Source organism: Manis pentadactyla, chromosome 14 (assembly GCF_030020395.1).
Source record: "Manis pentadactyla isolate mManPen7 chromosome 14, mManPen7.hap1, whole genome shotgun sequence".
NCBI classification, from domain to species: Eukaryota; Metazoa; Chordata; class Mammalia; order Pholidota; family Manidae; genus Manis; species Manis pentadactyla.
Genome location: NC_080032.1, coordinates 12088585 through 12112964, shown reverse-complemented (window position 1 = coordinate 12112964; position 24380 = coordinate 12088585). Strand labels below are relative to the sequence as shown.

The 24380-nt window shown below is 48.4% G+C and overlaps 1 pseudogene; it reads left to right on the top strand.

Annotated features, from left to right (window-relative positions):
* Positions 1–24380, top strand: part of LOC118934084 (small G protein signaling modulator 1-like) — a 126107-nt pseudogene that overhangs the window by 85015 nt on the left and 16712 nt on the right.

Below are 24380 nucleotides of genomic sequence, written 5' to 3'. Positions count from 1 at the left end.
TAAAAGGTTCCTGTGAGAAAAGCGTAAAGGCTTGTGCTACAGCCAACAGCTCTGTTTGTTGGGCTGAAGTGGTTGGAAAACTGAATGTCCAAGATTGGTCACCAGTGACCACAGTCCCAATGCCATTCTTTGACCCATCAGTGAACACCACCTTGGCTTTGGGTATGGGATTACATCTTGTGTTTTTAGGAAAGATGACAGGATTAGAGAGGCAGAACTGTAGCCAAGGATGTTTTGGGTAGTGGTTGTCAAAGGAAGCATTGGTGATGGTGTAAGCAACAGCCCATGCATCACAGCATGCAGTAAGACATTCAATCTGCTCAGCAGTATAAGGCGTTATTATTATGTTTGGGGGAATCCCAAATGTTTTTATAGCTGTCCTGATTCCCTTGATGATCAAATCAGCTATACTCTGAGGATACCATCTTAATGTTTTTCCTGGAGAGTGGGCCAGATATACCCAGAGAATTGGCCCTTCCTGCCAAAGTACCCCTGTTGGGCTATTATTACTGGGTATCACTATAAGGAATAGCAATTTGCCATAGTCTATTCTATCTACCTGGGCAAGCTGCAAGCGGGATTGGACTAGGCTCAAGGCTTCCTTGGCTTGCTTACTGAGAGAGCGCGGAGATGATAAATCAGAATCACCCTTCAGTGTCTCATATAATGGACTGAGCTCTTCATCTGTAAGCTTTAGGAATGGCCTTACCCAATTTATATCTCCAAGTAGTTTTTGAAAATCATTAAGGGTTTTTAATTGATCTGTTCTTATGGTTATTTTTAATGGCCTAGCAATAGTATCTTCCAATTTAATTCCTAAATACTGTTTGGTGCAAGTTGCCTGTATTTTCTCTGGTGCTAGTTCCAGACCCCATATCTTAAGGTGTGCTTGCAAGAAGCAGAGGGCTTCTTCTACTTTACTATTCTTTTCATGACATAAGAGAATATCATCCATATAATGATAGATAATTACATCAGGGAACTGTTTTTCTAACTTCTGCCAGGGCCTCATGCACATACAACTGGCACATAGTAGGGCTATTTGCCATGCCTTGTGGCAACACTTTCCACTCATACCGCTCATCTGGGCAATCGTGGTTGATGGCTGGTACAGCGAAGGCAAACTTTTTACAGTCCTCAGAATGAAGAGGGATGGAAAAGAAACAATCTTTGATATCTATTACAATTGATTTCCAATCTTTTGGCAGGACCATAGGCAATGGTAAACCTAATTGCACTGATCCCATGAGAATCATCTGATTATTTACAGCTCTTAAATCATGCAGCAATCTCCATTTTCCTGACTTCTTTCTTATGACAAATATGGGTGTATTCCATGGGGAAGTAGAACTTTGAAGATGCCCTGCGGCAATTTGCTCTTGCACTAATGTGTGGGCTGCTTCTTTTTTCTCTCTGGTAAGGGGCCACTGAGGAACCCACACGGGCTCCTCTGATCACCATAATTTCAGGCAATCTCGCTTTAAATGACCCATCTGCTTGCAATAGAAGCATGCCCCGGAAGGGGTAGCCCTGCTGCGCGCATTTTGCAGTCCCTGAGTTATGGCTGCAGCCATTACCTGTCCTTGCACTACAGTGTCATTGATGTCCCTGCAAACTTTGAGGTACACATTTAAATCTTTATTTTTCCAAGGTCTGATAGCCTCTTTACACCATTTATTTGCTTGCTCATAGGCCAACTGTTTTACTAGGGGCATTGCTGTGTCAACATCTCCAAATATACGGCCTGCAGTTTGCATCAACCTTGCCAAGAAGTCTGCATAAGGCTCATTTGGCCCTTGGAGTACTTTAGATAATTGACCCTGTAAATCACCAATGCCCTGGAGTGTTTTCCAGGCCTTGACAGCTGCTGTAGCTATTTGCATATACACAGCTGGAGGGTAATTTATCTGATTATGCTGTCCTAGGTAAGGTCCTGTGCCCATTAGCATCTCCAGGTTCCACTGATTGTTCCCTGCAGCAGCGTTGCGCCGGGCAGTGTCTTGAGAAAGCTCTGCCCACGCAGTTTTGAATAGCAGGTACTGACCTCCAGTAAGGCATGCTCTGGCTACATTAGCCCAATCATCTGGTGTTAGATTCTGAGTGGCTAATGACTCCACTATGGCCACAGTGAACGCTGCTTTCACTCCATAGGTGATGGCAGCTTCCTTTAGGCTTTTAACAAGCTTAAAATCTAGGGCTTGATGGTATCTTTGCTGGGTGTTTGGATCTTCTATTACTGGGAAGGCTGCATTCCCCTCCATGGTTAGCCATTCCCTCCATCTATCCTTGCCCAATTGTTCTTGGCACCCCTGGCCACCACAATATGAGTAACTCTGGTAAAGGGGTGGCTCTGCTCTATAGGTTGGAGAGCAAAATGGATAATTTGGGGCGGTTGGCACAATCTCCTCTACCTTACTGCTCTTATTGGGGAGAGGGGCTGAGCTAGTCTCTCCTTCCTCTCTGCTTATTCTCAGTCGGCTCAGTGAGGAGCACAATGTGGGCCGATGTCCTCTCTGAGCAGCCCTAGCCTCTAACTCTTCTCCTGATAATTCTTGGTCCTTTTCCTCATCAGAGGACCCCCCCTGTGTAGATCCACTTTCAGATGCTCTCGCAGAGGCTCTTTCCTCTTTCACTTCATCAAGAACCTCCTCTCCCTCCCTTATGGCTTCTCTACAACTAGGTTTATTCTCCTTTAGGCAGCTCTTAACCAGCCCCCATATGGGGAGCGTCCCAGCCGGGAGCGGCTCCCTGCGATCTGCATTGCGCAGATCCTCGCCTAACTTTTCCCACACGGGGGTAGTGATTCTTCCTGCATCTAGGAACCACGGAGCATGCTTCTCCACCGTGTGGAGGAAAGCCCTTGCGGTTTTTGTTTTTAATGAGGTTCCGTTGGCCCTCAGGAGTGCTCTCAAAGGCTCTTCTACTCTAATTCGAGACTCTTCAGATCCCATGTTAGCGATTAAAGGATAAAAGGCTACTTCTAAGTTTATGGGTAAAGGGTACTCTTATCGCTAACCTGCATTCGTCGCTATACCGCGAACTTTCCTGGCTTCGTCGCTATACCGCGAACTTTCCTGGCTTCGTCGCTTTCCCGCGAACTTTCCTGGCTTCGTCGCTATCCCGCGAACTTTCACTGGCGCCCTAACTTTTCATAACATTTTTGACAAAACAAAACAGTACAACAAAGAACACTATGACGGACAGACAAAACAGAAATCCCCACCACAGCCGCTTGCTATCTCCTTTCCTACTCCTACATTTGCTTTGCTCGTTGGTCCACTCACCCTTCTCATCTGAGGCGCCTTCCCGAGCAATCCTTCCGAACGGGGTCCACAGGTACTGCTTCAGGGTAAGAAGCTCTATGGCGTCCGCGTCCGGCAGATTCTCCTCTGGGTGGTTGGAGAAAAATTCCCGGGTTTCGGCACCAGATACCGCGTTCGCCCCTTGTGGCGGTGACGACAGCGATACGTACACAGACCTGGTTCACTTCAGTTGTTTATTGTTGCTCGGAAGGCCGGGAGAAGGTGAGTGAGAAGAAGCAACAGCCGGGGGGAGCGAATGAGAAGAAGAATGAGAGGAGAGAGAGACAGAGGTTGAGAGAGAATGAGTGAGAGAGTGAGAGAGTGGGAGAGTGAGAGAGTGGGAGAGTGAGGGCTTCTCTTTCCTGCTTATGCCTTATATAAAGGAAGCTGGCCTATGGTGATCAAGATCATGCATGACCTTTAAGCTGATTGTTAGCATGCCTTCTGCATGAGTTGAGCACGAGTGCGGAAGCATGGGGCAAGCCTATAGGAGCAACTTCCTTATGCTAATGCCACCTAACCAGGCAGGGTGGCGCCCATTAAGCGGGCGCCATCTTAGGGCATTGGTCAACTAGAGTGGAAAGGCGGTGTTCAGCCATAGTGGGACTCAGCCTCGGCCGTAGGCCGGCCCCTACACACCCTGGCGAGACTGAGGCAGGAAGGTCCCTTAGCGAGCATCTGGTCCAGCTTCCTCGTTTCACAGCTGGGGAAACTGAGGCCCAGAGACAGGCAGGGACTGACACATTGTAGGTGGTAGAAGAGGGATTTGAACCCTTCTGGCCTTGAAGCCTGGGTTAATGTGGATCCTCCAAGCAGCAGACACAGAGACTGGCCTAGATGTGCAAGAGAGATCTAATGGGGGAGGCACCCCTGGAGGGTGGACGCGAGGAGGCAGGCAGAGCCTTCAGGTCCCAGAGCCGGGCTGCCCCTGGGAGCGGGAGGGGAAGGGAGGAAGTGGGCGGGAGGAGCCCCTGGGCTAAAGCTGACCGCCAGAGGGGTCCCCACGGGAATGGGTCCACACTGGCATCCATGTACCCCCGTGTGCTCAGTCTCGGCTGCGAGTGGCCCAAGGGAAGCATGGCCTTGGCACAAATGTGGTGGCGGGTCCACAGGGTGGCCCCTGAAACCGCGGGTCAGCTCTGTGCCCCGGAGCGGGGAGAGCTGAGCAGTGCGGTCTCATGGCCCCACAAAGCCTGACCTCCGGTGAGCCCCACCGGCTTTGAGTGGAAAAGCAATGTTTTTATTTAATTAATTTATTTATTTTTAAAGTATTACTGATGCACAATCTTAGAATGTTTCACATGAACAATAATTGTGGTTCCAGCATGCACCTATATTATCGAGTCCTCACCCCTCCCTTGCAGCTGTCTTATCAGTGTAGTAAGATGTGGAAAGTAGTGTTTTTCAAGACAGCAGTAGGTTTTGAGCTGGAAATGGCAAACCTTAAGTAAATAATCACAAGGCCCATTAACAAGTAGTTTTTTTTGTTATCTGTGCTGTGTTGAGCCCTTCAAAATATGTGATTTAATTCCCACAGCAACACTGTGTGGTGGGTATTATCATCCCCATTTTATGGAGGAGGAAACTGAGGCTCCCATCAGAGACTCTTTCAAGTCACTGTGCTGGGACCTGTGAAGTCAAGGCTGTTGAGAGGCAGTTTTGACCACATGGACACGTGGTGGCCTGGAATTAGGGTCTCAGTCAAGACTCTCAGAAACCCATGACAGGAAACGAGCTCAAGCTGACTTAAGCATTGGCTGACATAAACTGAAGAATCCTGGGGCGGTGGCTTCAGGCATGGCTGGATCCAGGGACTCACATGTGAAGATCTGGACTCTTTCCATCTCTTGGCTGCCTTCCTGACTGTTGACTCCAGTCTCAGGAAGACTTATTTTTTTGGCCCTGGCCCCCTAAATCTCCAGACTGATTTCATCCTTACCAGTACTCTCCTAGCAAACGGAGCATTTCTTTCTCAGTAATATAAATCCAGTAATTGAATCTCATTGGCTCTGCTTGGCTCATGGAGCCATCCCTGAACCGAACACTGTGGCTGGAACAATGGAATATGCTGATTGGCCAGGCCTGGGCCAGGTGACCACTCCTGGAGTCTTGGGGTGGAGGGTGGGTGAGGTCAGCTCCAGCCAGGTGGACTAGGGGTAAGAGAGGGGAATCCTCAGAAAACTGGGGTGCTGAGACCAAAAGAAAGGGAGATAGAGCCTTGGAAGACTGGGCTACTAATGTTGGGAACAGGTGGGTCCCAGTGGGAAGGGTGGGCTTCCGTCCTCTGGGCCCTTCCCCGCAGTGAGGTGGGCAGGTACCCTGCAGGTCTGACCCTCCCGCCCCTTTCAGTGTCTACTGGGACTATGCCATGACCATCCGCCTGGAGGAGATTGTCTACCTGCACTGCCACCAGCAAGGTAGGAACCGGCGGGGGCGTGAGGCTGAGGTGTTCCTCCTGGAACCCTGCCTGCCCCCACCCCCTTACTGCCTGCACAGTCTCAAACTATTGACTTCACCTCTGTGAGCCCCAGTTTCCCCATCTGTAAAGTGGGGATCCAGCAGTACCTGCTCGTGGGCTTGTGGGGCTCATGTGATGTATGTTGGGGGCTCAGCCTCAAGCCCGTGGTGGACTTAGCTGCTGGTATTTAGTGAGTGCTTATCATGTGCCAGGCGTGGTTCTGAGTAGTCACATGCCCATTATTTAGTCGTCACAACAGCCCACAGGTAGAGGCACCGTCGTTCCTGTGTCAGAGGTAAGGAAACAGCTTAGCACAGGCCACACAGCCTGTAAACCTAGAGTCTGGATTCAAAGTCAAGTCTTTGTCACTCTAGAGTCAGCACCCTGAAGATCTGGGATTAATAACTCGGGTTCCCCTTTAAAGCTCAAAGAAGGTATATTCAGAGCAAGCTGACGGCCATCCTGCTTTAGAAAGTAAGGGATCTGTGCCCTGCCAAGGCACAAAACATTAAGCTTACGAATGTGACAGACCTGGGTTCACATCCAGGCCCTCCCACTTACCAGCTGTGTGACGTTGGCATGTTATATAACCTCTCTAGGCCTCAGTTTCATATTGATGAATAGACAATACTAGATATGCCTCATAGGGCTATTTCAAGTATTATAACAAGGCACTGCCATTAATGTGCTCTGCTTACATACACTGAGTGCTCAATACATACTATCTAGAGTCGTGGGTCTAAAAGCCTTCATCACAAAATAGGTCTGGTAGATTTGTAGAGGGTGCTTGAGGACTCCGGGGTGTTTGGAGGCATCATTTTCTTTGGTGGGTGACTTCAGGGAGGCCGACTACACTCTTCCCGACCATGTCCTACAGTCCCCAGTCAACGATGGTAGGTGGGATGAAAGGGGCTCGGAGGTGGAAACTGCCCCTGACCCTCTGCCCAGGCCTTTCCCAGAGCCTCGGGCAGGTGCGTGGTCTGCCTCAGCATGCCTGGGGGGCTGTTTTGGGGAGGGCCCCGTCCATGCACCTCCTAGTGACTTCCTGCTGGGTCTTCTCTGGCCGTCTCCCGGCGACAGTGGACAGCGGCGGGACAGTGGTGTTGGTCAGCCAGGACGGGATCCAGAGGCCGCCCTTCCGCTTCCCCAAGGGAGGGCACCTCCTGCAGTTCCTCTCGTGCCTGGAGAACGGGCTGCTCCCCCACGGGCAGCTGGACCCACCACTCTGGTCTCAGCGCGGGAAGGTGAGTGAGTGTGGGGTGGACTGGGGAGCCCAGGTGTAGGTCTGTCGTGGGGCACAGTCGCTCCTGCCTGTGGGTCCTCGTATGGCTCCTGGGCTCATGCGTGCCTGCCAGGACCCTCAGGCTGTACAGGCTGGGAGGCAGGTGTGCCCAGGGGCCATGCGCCAGATGTATTCTTTCAGGGCAAAGTATTTCCCAAACTGCGCAAGCGAAGCCCTCAGGGTTCCGCCGAGTCCACATCTTCAGACAAGGAAGATGACGAGGCCACGGATTACGTGTTCAGGATCATCTACCCTGGCATGCAGTCTGAATTCGGTAAGCTGCCCTGTTCCTGGGCCCTGTCCCTGGCAGCCTTGGTTTCCCTGCAAATGAGAAAAACCACTGACTATTTAGCTAATAAAGATGCTGCCAGGTGAGAGGTAGTGTAGAGTAGTGGCAGTGACATGGGCTCTGGAATCCTGGCTTCAGCCCTCTGTGCCTCGGTTTCCTTATCTGTAAAATGGGGATGTTCATAGAAAAGTGAGATAAGGCACTTGGCATAGAACACTGAAATATTAGTTGCTATTATATTGTTGTTGTTATGACTTTTTTACTTCAATATATTGTTGTTAGGATTCATTAGATAATGAAGTGATCAATGTAAAGCCCATAGAAGAAGGCCTTGCACACAGTAGGTCCTCAATAAGTGATATTTAACAAGCAGAGGAGAAGCAAAGCACTAGACACTAGCCTGCGAGATGCTAACGTATGTCCAACAACTGGCATAGTCACTGCCATGAAATAGATGCTTAGTTAATCGAAACCATTGTTATTTAAGATTACATCCCCATGGGATTATTAGAATTAAATGAGTCAATATTTGAAAAGTTCTCAGAAGGAGGCCTGGCATTGATGAAGCGCTATATGGATTTCTGTTAAACAAATCAAAAGCAAGTTATAGATTCTTTCTGTAAACTCCATTGTATTTAACCCTTGGTGGGTTCCATTTGATGGATAATGGCTCTGAGCCTCCCTTTGCGTAAGTAAGGTGGCCAAGCAGCGAGAAGCTCTTTTGCAAGCGGACCTGCTCCCTGGCAATTGGACTGATTGTACCAGGTCTCTTAATACTCTGGTTCTCACTCATTGCTGAGTGTGATCTGAGGTGTGGGGCAGGCTTGCCTGTAAGGCCTTAGGTTCTGGGCTTAGCCTGTATTTCCACCCATATGTTCCTTCCTGGCCAGTTAGGAGCAAAGCCTTGTGTCCCTGCATCACTGAGAGCCTTAGAGTGTCCTGGAGTCCTCATTCCCACACCCACCCCACCCGGGATCAGGGCCTGGGGCCATCCCAGCCTATCCAGGGCCCCACGGCTCCCACAGGCCCACCAGAGCTGGTTCATCAGAGGGGCCACGTGCCCTGTGGCTGCCTTCCCAGGAAACTGTCCACAGGCCTTGTGTAGGCTCCTGCTGGGGGGCAGGCTGGGTGCTGGATGTCTTACTCGTTTGGGGCCTCTCCACGTTCGCCTGTCGCAGCGCTGCGTGTGCCAGTGGAACAGGCATGAGCTGTGCCCACACACACCCCTCTGCACGCCTCTCCACTGCCAGCTCCTAGCCTGAGTGTCCCTTTGCCTAATGGTCCCTTCTGTCCTTGGGTGGGGTGGTTAGAGGTGTCAGGGAATCAGTACCTCCCTGGAGCAGCCCTCAGCCAGAGACTGGCAGGAATTGGTGTGTAAATAGCTAGCTCCTCACCCCTTAGGTCAGAAAACTCTGGAATGTGTTCTGTGTGTCTCCCAGAGGTCCCTGCAGGAGGTCAAGCACCAGCTGCCAGTAGTGGTGACTTGCATGGTAACTAACACTTTACTCTATGCCTTTCTGTCTCATTCCACCCTGGCCATGCGTCTTAGGATCACCTCCCAAATAAACTACTTGGACTGGAATCTTTGTCTGCCTTGAGGAAACCCCAGCTAAGTCGGTTTATTTAGAACAGGGCTTCTCAATCACGGCACTGCTGACACTGCAGATGGAATAATTCTTTTGGTTGGAGGCTGTCCTGTGCATTCTAGGGTGTTGAACAACATCTCTGGTCTCCACTCACTAGATGCCAAGTAGGAAAGCAAGTCATCACAATCAAAAATGTCTCTAGACATTGCCAAGCATCCTCTGGGGACAAGACTGCCCCCAGCCGAGACCTGATCGTTTAGAGAAAAGCACATGTCACTCACCGCATTCGATTCTGCCACTGCAACACAGCCCGGTGCCCTGCCCGCTCCAGGCCTCATTCCCTTGTCTATAGAATGGAGATAACAGTACCCCCACCCAGGAGCATATTTGGAGGAGTTAGTGTGATGATACATCAAACGCCCAATGTGATTCGTGACTGATGCTCAGTGAGCAATAGTAGGTATCACGTGGTAAGCGCCACTGTGTGCCAAGCCCACTTCTGTGCACTCTCCGGGTCTTAGTTCATTAATCCTCACCTCAGCCCTTCCAGGCCAGGTGCCATTGTTGTCACCATACCCCATTTTTCGAAGAGGAAACAGAGGCACAGAGAGGTTAAGAATTGGTCCAGGGTCACACAGCTAAACCTCAGCGTGGCTGGAATTTGAATCCAGGTGGTCTGGCTTCAGAGCATGTGCTTCCTACATCCAATTCACGCAGATTGTTTTGACATGAGGTGGGGAGGGTACTGTAGTTTGACCTCTGTCATCTTAAAGGTCAGACTGAGTCCACATGCTTGGCTGATTTTCTCAGGGGCCTGAGCCTCTGAGCCTCACAGAGTCAACAAAAACAATCATGTTGAGATTTTCATCTGTGAGCTTTGAAAAGTCCTTTCTGAAGAAGTGCCTAAATCAGAAATAGGTAAACCCCTTGCTGTGGGCCAAATTTGGCCCACTTCCTGTTCATGTAAATAAAGTTTTATTGTAACATGGCCACACCCATTCATTTACATACTGTGTGGTCTGTGGCTGCGTTCACACCACAGCAGTGGAGTTGCATAGCTGTGACAGAAACCACATAGTGCACCAACCCAATTATATTTATTGCCTAGCCCTTCACAGAAAAAGTGGGCAGATGCCTGCCTTAAAGAATAAGAGGGGAGAGTCACCCTCTGGGGGGAATGATGTGGCCACAGATGGTTCTAAACTCCCTTTTGGTGTCTTCTTGCCCCTGTGTCTCCATCACCTGGTTCTTTGCCTGACTCTTGTGCATGGAGGAGGCGAAGAGAAGTTCTAAAACACGAGGATGAGTTGACAGAGAAGGGCATTTCCAGGCTCCTCTGCTGCTGAGATCGTACTGTCTGGTCTGGCAGGAGTGAGCCCCCTGTGGCCACCCAGCACTTGAAATGTGCCTAGTCCAAATCTTGATGCACTGTCAATGTGAAATACACACTGGGTTTTGAAGACTTGGAACAAATTAAAAAGTAAAATATCTCATCAATAATTGTACGTTGATTTTATGTTAAATATGTTATATGATAACATGATGGATATATTGGGTTAAACGGAGTATGTTGTTGGGATTGATTTCCCCTGTTTCTTTCTGGTGTGGCCACCAGAACATTGTAAGCCATGCATATGGCTCATGTTGTATTCCTGTTTCCTGTTGGACAGCGCTGGTCCTGTGCGGGGTTTCTCAACCTCGGCACTGTTGACATTGTGGGCTGAATAATTGTGTGCTGGGGTAGGGGGTGTCAACGTTGAACAGCATTGCTGGCATCTACCCACTCATTGCTAGAAGCATATCGTAATTCCCAGGTTGTGACAACCAAAAATGTCTCCAGATATCACCAAATATCCTTTGGGGGGCCCAAATTGCCCCAAGAGAGTATTAATAGGATTTCGGAGTCCAGTCCCCTGGGTGGAATCCCAGCTCCACCACTTATTAGGTGGGTGGTCTTGGGCATGCTGCTTAACCACTCTGTGCCTCAGTTTCCTTATCTGTAAAAGATGATAATGATAGTACTTGCATTCAGTAACAGACAGTTGCTGCTAGTGGACAGAGAAAGGGAATCTCAGTCAAAAAGAGCAACTATGCCAGTTACTACCTGCTGGGGCTTTGGGTGAAGTTCTGAGCCTCAGTTTCCATTTCTGCAAAATGGGAAAGGACATGCTTCCCTTACAGGGGCATTACAGGTGATAAGGTAAGCCCTGCCTGGCACGGTCCCCAGTACATAGTAGGCACTTTATAAATATCAGCATTCTTTCTTCCTCTAGTCAGTCACAATACATGGGAGCTGCATGGAGCAGGGCAGGGGAGAGGGACAAATCCCAGGAATTGGTGCTTGCAGCCATTTCAGTGTTCTGCCCATGTCTGACCTTCCATTTGACCCATGCCTTTGTTTTGTGTCTCAAGCTGCTCCCGACCCCTTGGACAGCACTCTCCCCATCTCTGTGGGCCCTGCCTGGATGGTGGCTCCTGCGGGCCGGTCCATGCTGGGGGTAGCCAGAGACAGTCAGTGGGCACGAACCAGATGGGACACCACCCTCCCCCTGCCAAGCTCGAAGCAGTCACCTCCCAGTAATGTCTGAGCTACCCCACCCCTGGGGCTGGGTGCTGGCCACCTCTGCCATGTTGTCATTTGAGTCTTGGTCCCTAGGGAGATGGAGGTGGGATCCATTGGTGATGTTTGCAGGGTGTGAGGGGCTGAGGGTGGAGGCATGCTTGCCAGACATAGGTGAAACTGAGCAATGCTTCCCTGAGATTAGCAGAGAACTGGGGATACTTTTCTAGAATATTTTACAGGGGCTTACTGGTCTTTCTTGGCCAGCTCACTTGTGAGTCTGCCTGGGGAGGAGTACTGTAAAAAGCCACTCTTGGTGGCCCTGAGAACCTCACTGTGTAGGCAGCTTTCTCCTCTGTCCGTGGGTAAGGGCGGGCCCGGTCAGCTGCTGAGCTCTGATGCTGTGCGGGGCCTGGACCACAGTGCCCATGTCCCTCAGGGCCTGAGGGGTGAGGCGGGTATTACCAATCACCCTTGGGGAGGCATGCCATATGGGGCAAATGTGCATTTCTCTTAATCTCCCAGAGCAGGGCTTGGCAAAACTAGGGCCCACAGCCAGATTTAGCCTCATTCTTTTCAGCTCACAAAGCTAAGAATGGTTTTTACCTTTTTAAATGATTGAAAAAAAAACTGAAAAGGAACAGTATTTAGTGACATGTGGAAATGATAGGAAATTCACATTTCAGTGTCCATAAATAAAGTTTTGTTAGAACATACCCATGTTCATTTCTTTGCATTTCGTTAAGGGCTGCTTTTGCATTAGGACATTAGAATTGAGTGGTCATGATAGTAACCAGATGGCTCATGAGCCCTAAAATATTTACTACCTGGTTCTTTACAGAAAACATTTACTCTGTCCTAAAGAAAATTAAATTTTTGCACCTGCTTAGAACTGCCAAGAGGCCGGTAGGTTAACTTACGGACATTGTGATGCAGGTGTCACAGTTACATTCCGCAGTAGTGCAGACATCGCTGCTTTCCGGGAGCTGGGGAAGAGGACAGGAGGAGAAACTCTAAGGGTTGTGTCCTGAGGGCAGTTGATCGCAGTCACTAGTGTCCAGAAGTTAGGAGATCAGTCATGTCCTCTTGGTTCTCGAACTGCTATTATCAAAATTGTTTTTGAAATACAGACCCAGAGACTATTTCTTCAGGAGATTTTAGTTCAGTAGGTCAGGGGGTGGGTACAGGCATGCGGATTTTTAACAAGTCGTTCTGGGGGTTTGCCAACCTGTTTGAGACCTGCCCGGTGGAACAGCTGTGTGTCTCAGCACCGCGGACAGCACCGGTGCCCTCAGCCTGGATCTGCTGGTCCCTTGCCCTTGTCCTGCCTCATCTGTTGAGTTGGTCTCCCTGCCATCTCACCACCAGAGACGCTCTCTCCCAGAAAGTCTACCTCTCGGGACTCAGGACCATCAGTCTTCCCCAGAAGCCCCCAGCAGGCCTCCCCTCCTTCCTGTCAGCCTCCTGTGAGGACAAGTGAGTGACAACACGGTGAGGCTTGGCCTCCTGCTCTGGGACTGGGTCTGCTTTCTTGGCTCTGGACTCTCTCTCCTCGGCTGCCATCAGCTCTGCCTGGCCCCTGGGGGCCCCAGATCTCGGTGGTGGCTTTCATTGTATCAGATGGGCTCAGAGGTCTGAGTCAGACAACGATTGGGGTTTCTGGTTCCTACTGTCACATTCAGGGTCCTTCCCTGCCCCTGTTCTGGCCCAGGAGTGAGCTGCTTGCCTTGGGATGAGGCTGCTGTGACCGCACAGGCTTAAGCAGGACTCTTCCTCTGCTCCTTCTGTCACCACAGTCCCCCAGGACGTTACGGATGTCTCCGTGAGCAGCCTGCCATCCCTATGGCACCCCAGACCCCGGAAGTCCTCCTGCTCATCCTGTTTACAGAGTGGCTCAGCTGACAGCGGATCAGCCAACGGCTGCAACCATGAGAGGTATGAGGGGCTTGAGCTGTGACCAGTTTGCAGATACCCATGTCTCCATGTCTTCCCTGCACTGAATTCAGAGGAGTGAACATAGGCTATGGAGACACCCAGGTCTGGGTTAAATCCAAGAGCTGTGAAGTCCTAGCTATTGGAGCTTCTTTACATGTATTGGTCAGGATAAACCAGGTTATGTCGCAGTAACAAACAGTTCTAAAATCTCAGTGGCTTATTACAACAAAGCAAAGGTTTATTTATCATGCATGCTGTGTGTCCATCATGGGTCAGCTGGGGGTTCTGCTTCCTCTATATTCAAGCCACCACCGTCTTAAATATTTCCAGTGACAGAGGTAAAAGTAGCTCTGGAGGGCTTGAGCTCTAGAAATGCTCTGGCCTGAATGCAGCACCTATCAGTTCCTCTCACACCTCACTGGCCCCATCCACGAGGTGCCAGGAAGTGCAGTCCTACTATGCTCCTGGAAGGCAGAAACTAGAAATATTGCTTAATGACAATCACACATGCCTCAGTTGGCTTCTCCACCAGATGAGGATACTGTGCTTGCCTTATACAGCTATTGTATTGGCAAATCAAATGATGGTTTAAAATGGCCAGCATGTGGTTCCTGGCATGTGGTAATGTTCAGGAAATGACACTTCCTATTTTAATGCATGAAGTTAAATGCCCAGATCATCTGTTTCCTTGTCTATAGAGCTTTTGTCTCTTTGAACAACTACTTTGGCAGTTTGTGAGTCTGATCTTACTTCCTACTGACCCAGCCTGCCTTGGCCTCCGAGAATGAAATCTTTTTTCCCTTCCTGTGCCTCTGTCCCAGTGGGTGGTCCATTCTGCAGCCATGGGATTGTAAGGGTCAGGGGCTGACATCAAATGTTTGCAGTCACCTGAGCCCTGGCTCTTACTGTGTGAGCTACAGGCCAGCAGAATTGTCACCTGAGCAGATTCTCGGTCTCTCCTCCCGGACCCACTGAAGCAGAATCTGCATTTAACAGGATACCAAGATCATGTGTGTACTTTTAAGCTTGAGAAGCACTGATGTGACCAGAGATTCTCACATTTTAATATGCAGCAGAATCACCCGGGGGAGGTAGCAAAACATACTAGTTCCTAAACTACTTCCCTAGAGGTCCTCATTGAGTAGGGCTGTGTGGGGCCCAGGAATCCACATGTGGGAGAAATTCCAAGTGATTCTTGGGCTGATGGTCCATGGGCCACTGAACAATGCTGTTCTAACCTAGTACCCCCTCTCATAACATCTGCTTACATCAGGTAGTGATGGGCAGCCCATCACCTTCCAGAGAGCCCAGCTACTGTGGAATAGCTGTCAGTGTGATGCTGCTCTTAAATAATTTGAACAGGCTTGAGCCTTACTGACCTGAAGGCTCAAAGACGGTGACTTTAATATTTAGTGCCTCCATGTGCATCACTGGAGGACTGTAGCCTGCCTCCTCCCCTTTCTGCCTGGGTTTTCCTGGGTGTCCCCTGGGATATCCTGAGACTAAACATGCAGACGTTCCTCCATGCTATTCTCTGCAAGCATGCAGACACGCCCCTCAGCAGTTCTTTGTGTTCTCCAGCAGTGCTGGGGCCTTTCTTCTCTCTCCTCTTTCAGCCAAAACAGCCCCCCAAAATTCCCATGCAGGAAGCTCAGGTGTCACCTACTTTGCAGTTAGCTAGACTCTAAATCCCACTTTGGCTCAGTCTGGCTTAGGTGGGTGACTTTTGAAGTCAGAACTCTTTCTGAAAGTGGCAGAAACCCACTGCAGTCTGGTTTGAGTAAAAAAGAAAATCTGTTGCCGGAACTGAGAAGTCCAGAGATGCAGTGACTTCAGGCATGGCTGGAACCAGGTGTCAAAACAGAAATCTGTTTCTTCAGCACTTACCTCTACCTGGAACCAGGTGTCAAAACAGAAATCTGTTTCTTCAGCACTTACCTCTACCTGCCTCTATGATAGTTTCATTCTCAGGCAGAGGCTTCCTATTCAGAGGCAAAAATGGATCCCAGCAGCCATTGCCTTATATCCACTGCCTTAGGAACTCAGGCAGAGAAAAGAGTATCTTTCCTCTGACTTCCAAGCAAAGTCCCAGGGCTGATTCTCATTGGCCCACATTGGATCATGTGACCACCTCTAATCCAAGCAGAGTGACTCCAGCCGGAGTCATTTACCTGGTAGAATCAGCCCCTTCCAAACCACAGGAACAGAGGGTTGGGGAGGGGCAACTTCCCATGCTGAGAGCGGAAGGAGGAGGCAGTGACGCTCATGGGTAGGAACAATGGTCCCCCCAGCGGTCCCCTTGGCTGGCTGGCTGTAATGTGCTCCCTGGAGATACTGAGCTGTGCTCCTCCAGGAAACCTGGCCGCACGTTGATCTAAGTGTCTCCTTCTTTCTCTGTCCCCAGGGCTCCCTTGAAGCTTCTCTGTGACAATATGAAGTACCAGATCCTTTCCAGAGCCTTCTATGGATGTGCGTAGTAGCTGCATTTGCTGTTGTGGTCTCTGGGAGCATTTCTTGAGTGCCTGCTGTATGCCAGGAATATCAGGGGAAGGAGCCTGGCTCTGGAGTGTGAAATTCTGCTCTGTTTCTTAGATGTCTAGTTTTGGGGCAGTTCCATGAACCTCTCTGACCCTCAGTTTTGTCATCTACAGATTGAGGATACATTTTATCCCTAGGTCCTAAGAGATGGCAGCAAACAATGGGCTCCTTGGTGATGGGGATTTGGTTTAATCACCACTGCATCCCCAGTGCCCACCTAGCGGGTGTGTTTTCAGGTCGTTGAGAGGCACGTACAAAGCCGGCAGCTAGCACTGCTTGTCATGAGGTGCTCCTGTCAGTTCCCATCTCCTGTGGGCAGAAGCAGAATCGTAGGTGGTCTCATCCCTTCCCAAGAACTTAAAAATTGAATTCATAATATGGGTACTCTGTTTATTTCCATTTAACAGATGAGGAAACTAAGGCACAGAGAGGTGAAGTGACTTGCCCAAGGTCACACAGCCAAGAAGCAACAGAGCTGGGACTTGAGCCTAGGCCTACCTGACTGCAAAGGCTCTGCTTTTTTCCACTCTGCTGTATTGATTCTTGGCCAGTTTTATTTCCCCAGCCTTTCAGCCAAGATGGGAGAGATAAAATGCATTAATATTTTCAGGGATTCCAGAAAAGTGTTCGTACATCCTGCGTGCGCCTGCAGAATAGTGGTGTAGATCCTCCCCCTGGGTGCCTGGAGAGGCAGGGAGAGTGTGAGCTCCTCAAGGTCAAGGGTTTTGCCTGTTCTGTTAACCACCCATCCCCAGTGTCTAATGAAGGGCCTGGCGTGGAGCAGGCATTGAACGAGTATTTGTGGAACCCAAATGGAGGAGATTCCTGGAGAAAGGGATAGGTGTTGAGTGATGTCACTGCACGCCTTGGCTTATTCCTGATGGTGGTGAGAGTCCGGGTGCTGGAGCCAGGCAGCGTGGGCTCAAACCCCACCTCCATCCCCTCCTGGCCATGTGACCTGCGCAGGTGGTGCCAGCAGTCTGTGCCTCAGTTTCTTATAGGTGTGGATAACTAGAGGATCTGCTTCATAGGGTTGTGACAGAATAAATGAGTTAAATTATGTAAGCTCTGGACAGCTCCCTGGCCCATAGCATGTGCTGTGGCCATTACATTGGCATAATCATCATCCCACTGTTGGTAGGCGCCAGAAGGTCCACGGTCCTCTCTGGGAGTTGAGGATGAGATGATAGGAGAGAGCCAGAGGGAAGGGGCACAGTCAGAGCAAACACTGGCTGGCGTTTGCTGAGTGCCTCCTGCATGCCTCGCACTGGGCCCTCCAGGTACCAGGGTGGAGCAGGTGGAGGGTGGCAGGTTGGTGGGCATTCGTCTGAGAGGCAGGGCCATCTTTGACAGCAAACTGGGTGTATCTCCCTGGCTACTGACTGGCCGGGACCTTCTTTATCCAGCGGCAAGTTGAACAAGAGTTGTTACCACTCCTGCTCTCTTCCTCTGTTGGTGTGGATCGGAGGCACCCAGAGGCACAGTGAGCCCACAGTCACTGGCTCCTTTCTGCCTGAGAATTGAATACCTTGGCTTCCAGCAGAGGAGGTAGTGGCTCCCTTAATGAGGCTGAGAAATGCAATAGGACTTCCTTAGCGTCACAGAGCTATTAAGCCATCCAGGCAGCCAGTGACTTGATGCCTTTGAGCCTTATCTGGAAAGGGGGATGATGAGGATTTGCTGAGTCATAAAGATTCACTAAGATTGCCATTGGTCAGCTCTTTGGAGACCCCATGTGGCAAGGCAAGGAGGATTGGATGGTAGATGACAGGATTTTCCTTCTCTCCCTCACCAGGGCTTGCCTACTGCAGACACCTGTCCACCGTGCGAACCCACCTGTCAGCCCTGGTCAATCACATGATCGTGTCTCCAGACTTGCCCTGTGATGCTGGACGAGGGCTGACAGCCAGGATCTGGGAGCAGTACCTGCAGGACAGCACGGTAAGGCTTGACCCGTCTTGGTCTGAAGTGGGGCAGAGACTGCAGGGAGTCCATCTTGTCATCTGAGGAATAGACGCACCTGGTGGGAATTCCGGGATGTTGTGACGTCCTTGGGTTCTGCATACCCAAACTGAAGAGAGAGTTCCAAGACCTGTCGCCTGCATCTGCCCATTGATGTAGATCAAGGAAAACACATATGCTCCCCTGGAAGGAGTAAAGAATCAATGAGTCACTGTGCATCTATTAAACATCAGTTGTATGCTCAATCCTGCATAAGGTGCTGTGAGTCCCCAGCCAGAAGGAATTGTTGAAATTCCTTAGAATAATAAGAGTAGCTAAGTTAGAAGGAGGCAGCTGAGCCAAGAAAACCCCACCACTGTTTAAAACTCTCCTGTTTCTGTCTTAGGGCCTAAGAGCTGGACCATGAGATATTTTTACCTGGAGATAGATTTTTACGATTTTATTAGTAGAATACAAGGTCCCTGCAAGCAAAACGTTTATGTCTGAAGAAAGTTTCATGGTCATATAGTTTGGGAAACCAGATTAGGCAGCTTTCTCTATCCTGCCGGACTTCTCAGAACCTTGGCTATGCTGATACTTGTCACTCTCAAGGATTGGGGGAGTGTGGGAGAGCATATGAAGCATTCCCTCAAATGTATGTGGCCACAGGGACCTTTGCTGGAAAAGTACCTCCCATGGCAGGTGGAAGGCAGAATCCACTTAGAGAAATACTAGGATTCCTGCTGCCATTTGGAGGAGATACCTGTGTCCTGCACTTTGGACGAATCCAGTAGCTCCATCACTGGTTCCCGAACCTGGACAGTTAGAAGGGTTATTTTACCTTTTTTGCCAAAAATAGTTGTTTTCCTAAATTGCAGGAGGAGTGCATACTTGCTGTAACAGTTCAAAGAATGAGGAATGTGGGTGTATAGAACAAAAAAATTTTAAGTAGCATCTTTCTGCTCTACTCTAGTTCTAATCCGTGAATTAATGAGTAGTATCAGTTTGGTGTAGACCCTGCCATACATTTCCTATCCTTATGCATCCACAGATACATCTACACAGAAATATCTGTAATTCTTTTATTTAATTCTTAAGTGAGGTGACATTATACTTGTATTTTAAGTGACCAGTTTTTATATCAGGGATGCTATAATTTATTCAAGTCTTCCCCTAATGATAGACATCTGGGCTTTTCATTTTTTATTCTTTTTAATTATTAAAAAAGTGCTTCAGTTAGCATCCTTCTAAACACATACCTTTCTGTACTAGTGCTTTTATTTTGAGGGTAGATTCCTAGAAATGCAGTTGATTAATGTGCACTTGAAATTTAAATAGTCATGCCAGCTTACTTTCTCGAGAGGTCTTAGTGTTTATACTCCTCAGCGGGCTAGGACAGTGCACATTTCCTGAGGAATTCAAGAGATTTATAGACTCTGGGCTCCGCTCCAGCCTTACTGATTTTGTAGCTCTGGGAGTGCAGCCCAAGAATTTATACTTCTGAAAGCTCCCCACATGCTTCTGGTGCTCTTTTGAGGCACTAGGCTAAGGACAGATTGGTTGCAGCACAAATATTTTTCGTCTAATTTTTTCATAACTGATTTGGTCATATTTTCATTCTTCTTGGTTGGACTATTGTATTAGGGTCGACTGAGTTGCAGTAACAAAAGTCCCCACTATTTCAGCTGCTTGACACCATGGGGGTACATTTCTTGCTCACTGGACAGTCCTGGGTGAGCCTTCCTAGGAAGAGGGCATCTCTCCTCCCTCCAGATGTTCAGAGGTCTTTCAGTCTTGCGACCCCACCATCCTCCAGGGACTCATGGTCACCTGTCTCCCAACAGAGAGCATGAAGGAGCACACCTTCTTCAAAGCCCTGGCCTGGAAATGGCTTACATCACTTCCTCTCACATCCCACTGGCCAGAACCCAGTGATAGGGTCACACCAAACTGCAAGGGGGGCTGGGAAATGGAGTCCAGCTGTGGGCTTCAGGAGAAGAGGATGTAGATTTTGAATAAAGTTCACAGCTTCAGCCACAAATAGTTTTCTGAATTTTAAATAACTTCAACAAGGTTGTCTACATAATGGAAACCAAAATTCCCAACAGGGACAAAAGAATGGCTGGTTTTGCCATTTTTGTTGGGTACATCTAAGACTAGCATTAAGGTATGAAAGATGCTTTTGATTTTGGAATGTGAAGTAAAGAGATAAGACAAGAGGAGACAGAACCCCAGTGCCCTTTAGAGTAGCCTTCCAGCAGTCATGGACACACACACACATGTGAACAGTTAGGACCTGCAGGTCCCCCAGCTTGACTTGTAACTGCAAAGCCTTTGCCTGAAAATGAATTTAAGAAAACAAAGAGGACAAATCTATTCCATGATACAGAAAACAATTGTTAAAATCATCCCAATGTGCACAAAAACTGTTAGTGTATGAGGAACCGGCTGGAAATGGTCATTTTGAACTCATCTGCCTTAAAATAATTCTCTGAGAGCTGAGTCAAGATTAAGAACTCCTATATTCCCAAATAAGCACAGTACACACAATTTACTGAAAATGAAGTAGAAATGTTAATATATTATGTATTAGCCTTTCTTTTTGTTTTGTTTTGACCCTCTGCATGGTCTTCCCTCGCAGAGATGTGCCGTTCCCCCCGTGGTGGGCAGCCGGGGGACTCCCCGGATCTTGCTCTTAGATATCTGGGTACCTGTGTCTTTGCACATCACACCATGATCTCTGAGGCTGGGCCTAAGAAGCAGGACTGCCGGGGCACAGGGCCCACCCCGGGTTTCTGTTGACCAAGCCTTTGCTTCCTCCCCTCCGCTGCAGAGTTACGAGGAGCAGGAGCTGCTGCGCCTCATCTACTACGGGGGCATCCAGCCAGAGATCCGCAAGGCCGTGTGGCCCTTCCTCCTGGGCCACTACCAGTTCGGGATGACGGAAACAGAAAGGAAGGAGGTTGGAAACCCCGATGGGGTCTTCGGTAACAAGAGGAGCCAGATGCTATGAGGCTGGGGGAGCTCTGGTCCCATTTTGGATCAAGGTGGGGCAGGGAGGTGCAGTGCAGGGGAGCCAAGAAGCTCCAGAGCAATACTTATCCCAACGCAAGCCACAGATGTCATTTTTTTAGGTTAACTTTTTATTTTGAGATAATTATAGATTCACGTGCAGTTATAAGAACTAATGCAGATGGCTCTCATATATCCTTATACAATTTCCCCCAGTGGTAACATTTTGCAAAACTGTAATATCACAATCAGGGTATTGACATTGGTGCAGTATACCACTCTGACTCCCAATTCCTGGTTTACTTGTATTTGTGTGTGAGTTTGAGTGTCAGTATGTAGGTATTTAGTTCTCCACAATTTTATCACATGTCACAGCCAACACATGGACCATTTCCGGCATTCCGAATTCTCCTCAAATTGTCCTTTTATGGCCACAGCCACCTCTCTCCCACTCCCTGCCTCCTCTCCAGCCCCTGGCAACCACAAATCTACTCTCCTATAAATTCCTATAATTTCATCATTTCATGAATGTTGTATAAATAGAATCATACAGCATGTAGCCTTTTGAGATTGACTTTTTTCACTCAGCATAATTGTCTGGCGATCCATCCAAGTTGTTGCATGTATCAATAGCTGGTTCTTTTATAGCCGAGTGATACTCCATGGGGTGGACGCACCACAGTTTGCTTCACTGTCCACCTGTTGATGGATAGGTGGGATGTTTTCATTGCTTGGGCCATTACCAACAAAGCTGCAATGAACATTTTGTACAGACTTTTGCGTGAGCCTAAGTTGTCATTTCTCTGGAATAAATGCTCAAGGGTGCAATTGCTGGATCATGAGATACTTGCATGTTTAGTTTTATAAGAAATTGCCAAACTGTACCATTTTATATTCCCACCAGCAGTCTAGGAGTTCCCCTGCTTGCACCCCCACCAGGATTTGGTGGTGTCATTCCTTTGTATGTTAGCCACTCAGGCAGGTACATTGGCCTGGGGATATCTAGTTACTTAAGCACCATTTGTTGATCGAGCTATTTTTCCTCCAATGAATTGCTTTTGCTTCCTTATTTCATCGTGGTTTTAATTTGGATTTTCCAAAGGCTGGTGATATTGAACATCTTTGCACGTGCTTGCCACCTGCTTGTGTCTTCTGTCCATTTTCTAAATAAGTTGTTTAGTTTTTACTGCTGGGTTTGAGAGTTCTTTATATGTACTCTACATATTAACTCTTCTTGGAAATGTGGTTTGCAAATATTTTCTCTACCTTGTCTTTTCATCTTAATGGGGTCTTTGTGCAAAACAAATTTTTTAACTTTTGATGAGGTTCAGTTTATCGATTTCTCATATGGAGTGTACTTTCATATGAGGCCTAGGAACTTTGTGCCTAGACCTAAATCCCAAAGATTTTCCTCTGTTCTTTTTTCCTTTGAAGTTGTATAAAGCGTTTTACATTTGAGTCTGTGATCCATTTTGAGTTCATTTTTGTTTACAGCGTGTGGCTTAGGTCGGGGTTCATTTTTTGGCCTGGGGATGTCTAGTTACTTCAGCACCATTTGTTGATCGAGCTATTTTTCCTCCAATGAATTGCTTTTGCTTCCTTGTCAAAAATAAGTCGGGCATATTAATGGGGACCTCTTCTGGACTCTCTGTTTTTTCCATTGATCTAATACCACACTGTCATTAGTAATCATCAGCTAGTAAATACCACAGTCTTGATGACTGTAGCATATATACAATCCTAAATGTTTTAGTAGTCACATTCTAAAAAGTAAAAAGAAACAGATGTAATGAATATTTTAAAACTTTTTTGTTTAAAATAATTGTAAGTTCACAAGAAGTTGCAAAAATTGTAATACCAGAAGCCCTGTCTACCCAATCACCCGGCTTCCGCCAGTGGAAACATCTTATAGAACCATAGGGCATTATTAAAACCAGGACATTGACACTGGCACAATACCACTAGCTAGACTGCAGACCTTACAGGGATTTCATCAGTTTTTGCATCTGCTTTTGTGTGTGTGTGTGTGTGTGTGTGTGTGTGTGTGGTTCTGTCATTTCATCAACATGAAATTAATATTCATAATATATTTTATTTAACCCAATATATTACCATTTCAGTGTGTTAGGAATGTAAAACTCAGTAATGAGATACCTTACATTCTTTTATCCATACTAAGTTTTTAAAACCTGGTTCTATTTTACACTCCATGTACCACCTGTACTATTACTTACTAAATATTTGTCTTTAAATTGGCTCACTTAAAAATTCATGTGACTTTTAAAAAAAGATTTATATCCCTACCACCAGTAGAAAACCAATACATCTTCCCATAAATGGAAGGAAACTATAAAAAAAATAATAGAATTATGACAAAATGATGTAATTCAGTTCTACCTACATTTGGTAGTTTGCCTGAGGCCTGTTTTCTCTTTCTTAAAAAGGGAGATTATAATGTGTTACAGGAGGTGTTAGGCACACAGTAGCACCAGACTGGTCTTCCTCGTCGTCAGAAAAGTTGCCAGAGAGTTGAAGTGGGAACTCTCACCCTGCGGTTCCATGTGATGAGGCCCCATGCCAGGGAACTGTCCAAAATCTTTTGGTACCAGGGTGAGGTCCCTCCATGCTTCATTCATGGCTGGTAGGCTTCTGGGCAGATAAGAACCAGGAACTGCAGTGTGCCAGGCCCTGTGCTTGGACTGGGGACCCAGAAGTGCACCAGATGAGGTCCTTTCCAGGTTCGTGGGGGTTGTGTAGAGTCAGATGGATGGAGGCAAGCCCGGGGGCTGTTGTAAGAGCACATAGGAGGCTCTTCCAGGTGGAAGTCAGGGGGAAGGCTGCCTGGATTCTTTGGAGGAATTGCTTTCCAGGCAAGGAGGATGAAGAAGGGCTTCTGGGAAGAGGGGACACTTGCATGAAGCTGTGTGTCCTTGTGTGGGAAGGGGTAGGACGGGAGGGTGGGTGTGGCTGGAATACAAAGGACCCGGGGACTGGGGTAGCACTGAGAGGCGGAGCTGGAGAGGAAACGGGAGGAAGGCTGCTGAGTGGGAGAGGGCTCAGAGGGGCCAAGTAGGCCCCGGGAAGGAGGCCGCTGCGGTCGTCCAGGTGCAGGGTCGGGGAAGCCCAGCCTAGAATGGCAGTGGAAATGGGGAAGTGGGCTTGGATGAGTCTTTGGGAGGTCGGCCAGAGGGAGCCACTCAGGACAGTCACTGTGCAGGGTGGATCCTGAGCCTCTCCAGAAGCCCCGAATAGCTGCAGGATTCCTCCGCCTCCTGCCATAGGACAGACTTCCTGCTCATTATGGCCTTGTTTAGATCAGCTTGTCTGCCAACACTTATGGCCAGAAATCTGGCAGATTCTGGTCCCCTGTTACCTGGGCTGGTAACATGGGAACAATGTTCCCCCCTCTGTACTGAAATCCCACAAAGAAAATGCTTGAAATCTGTGACCCTCTATAAGGCCATGTCTGCATGTAAA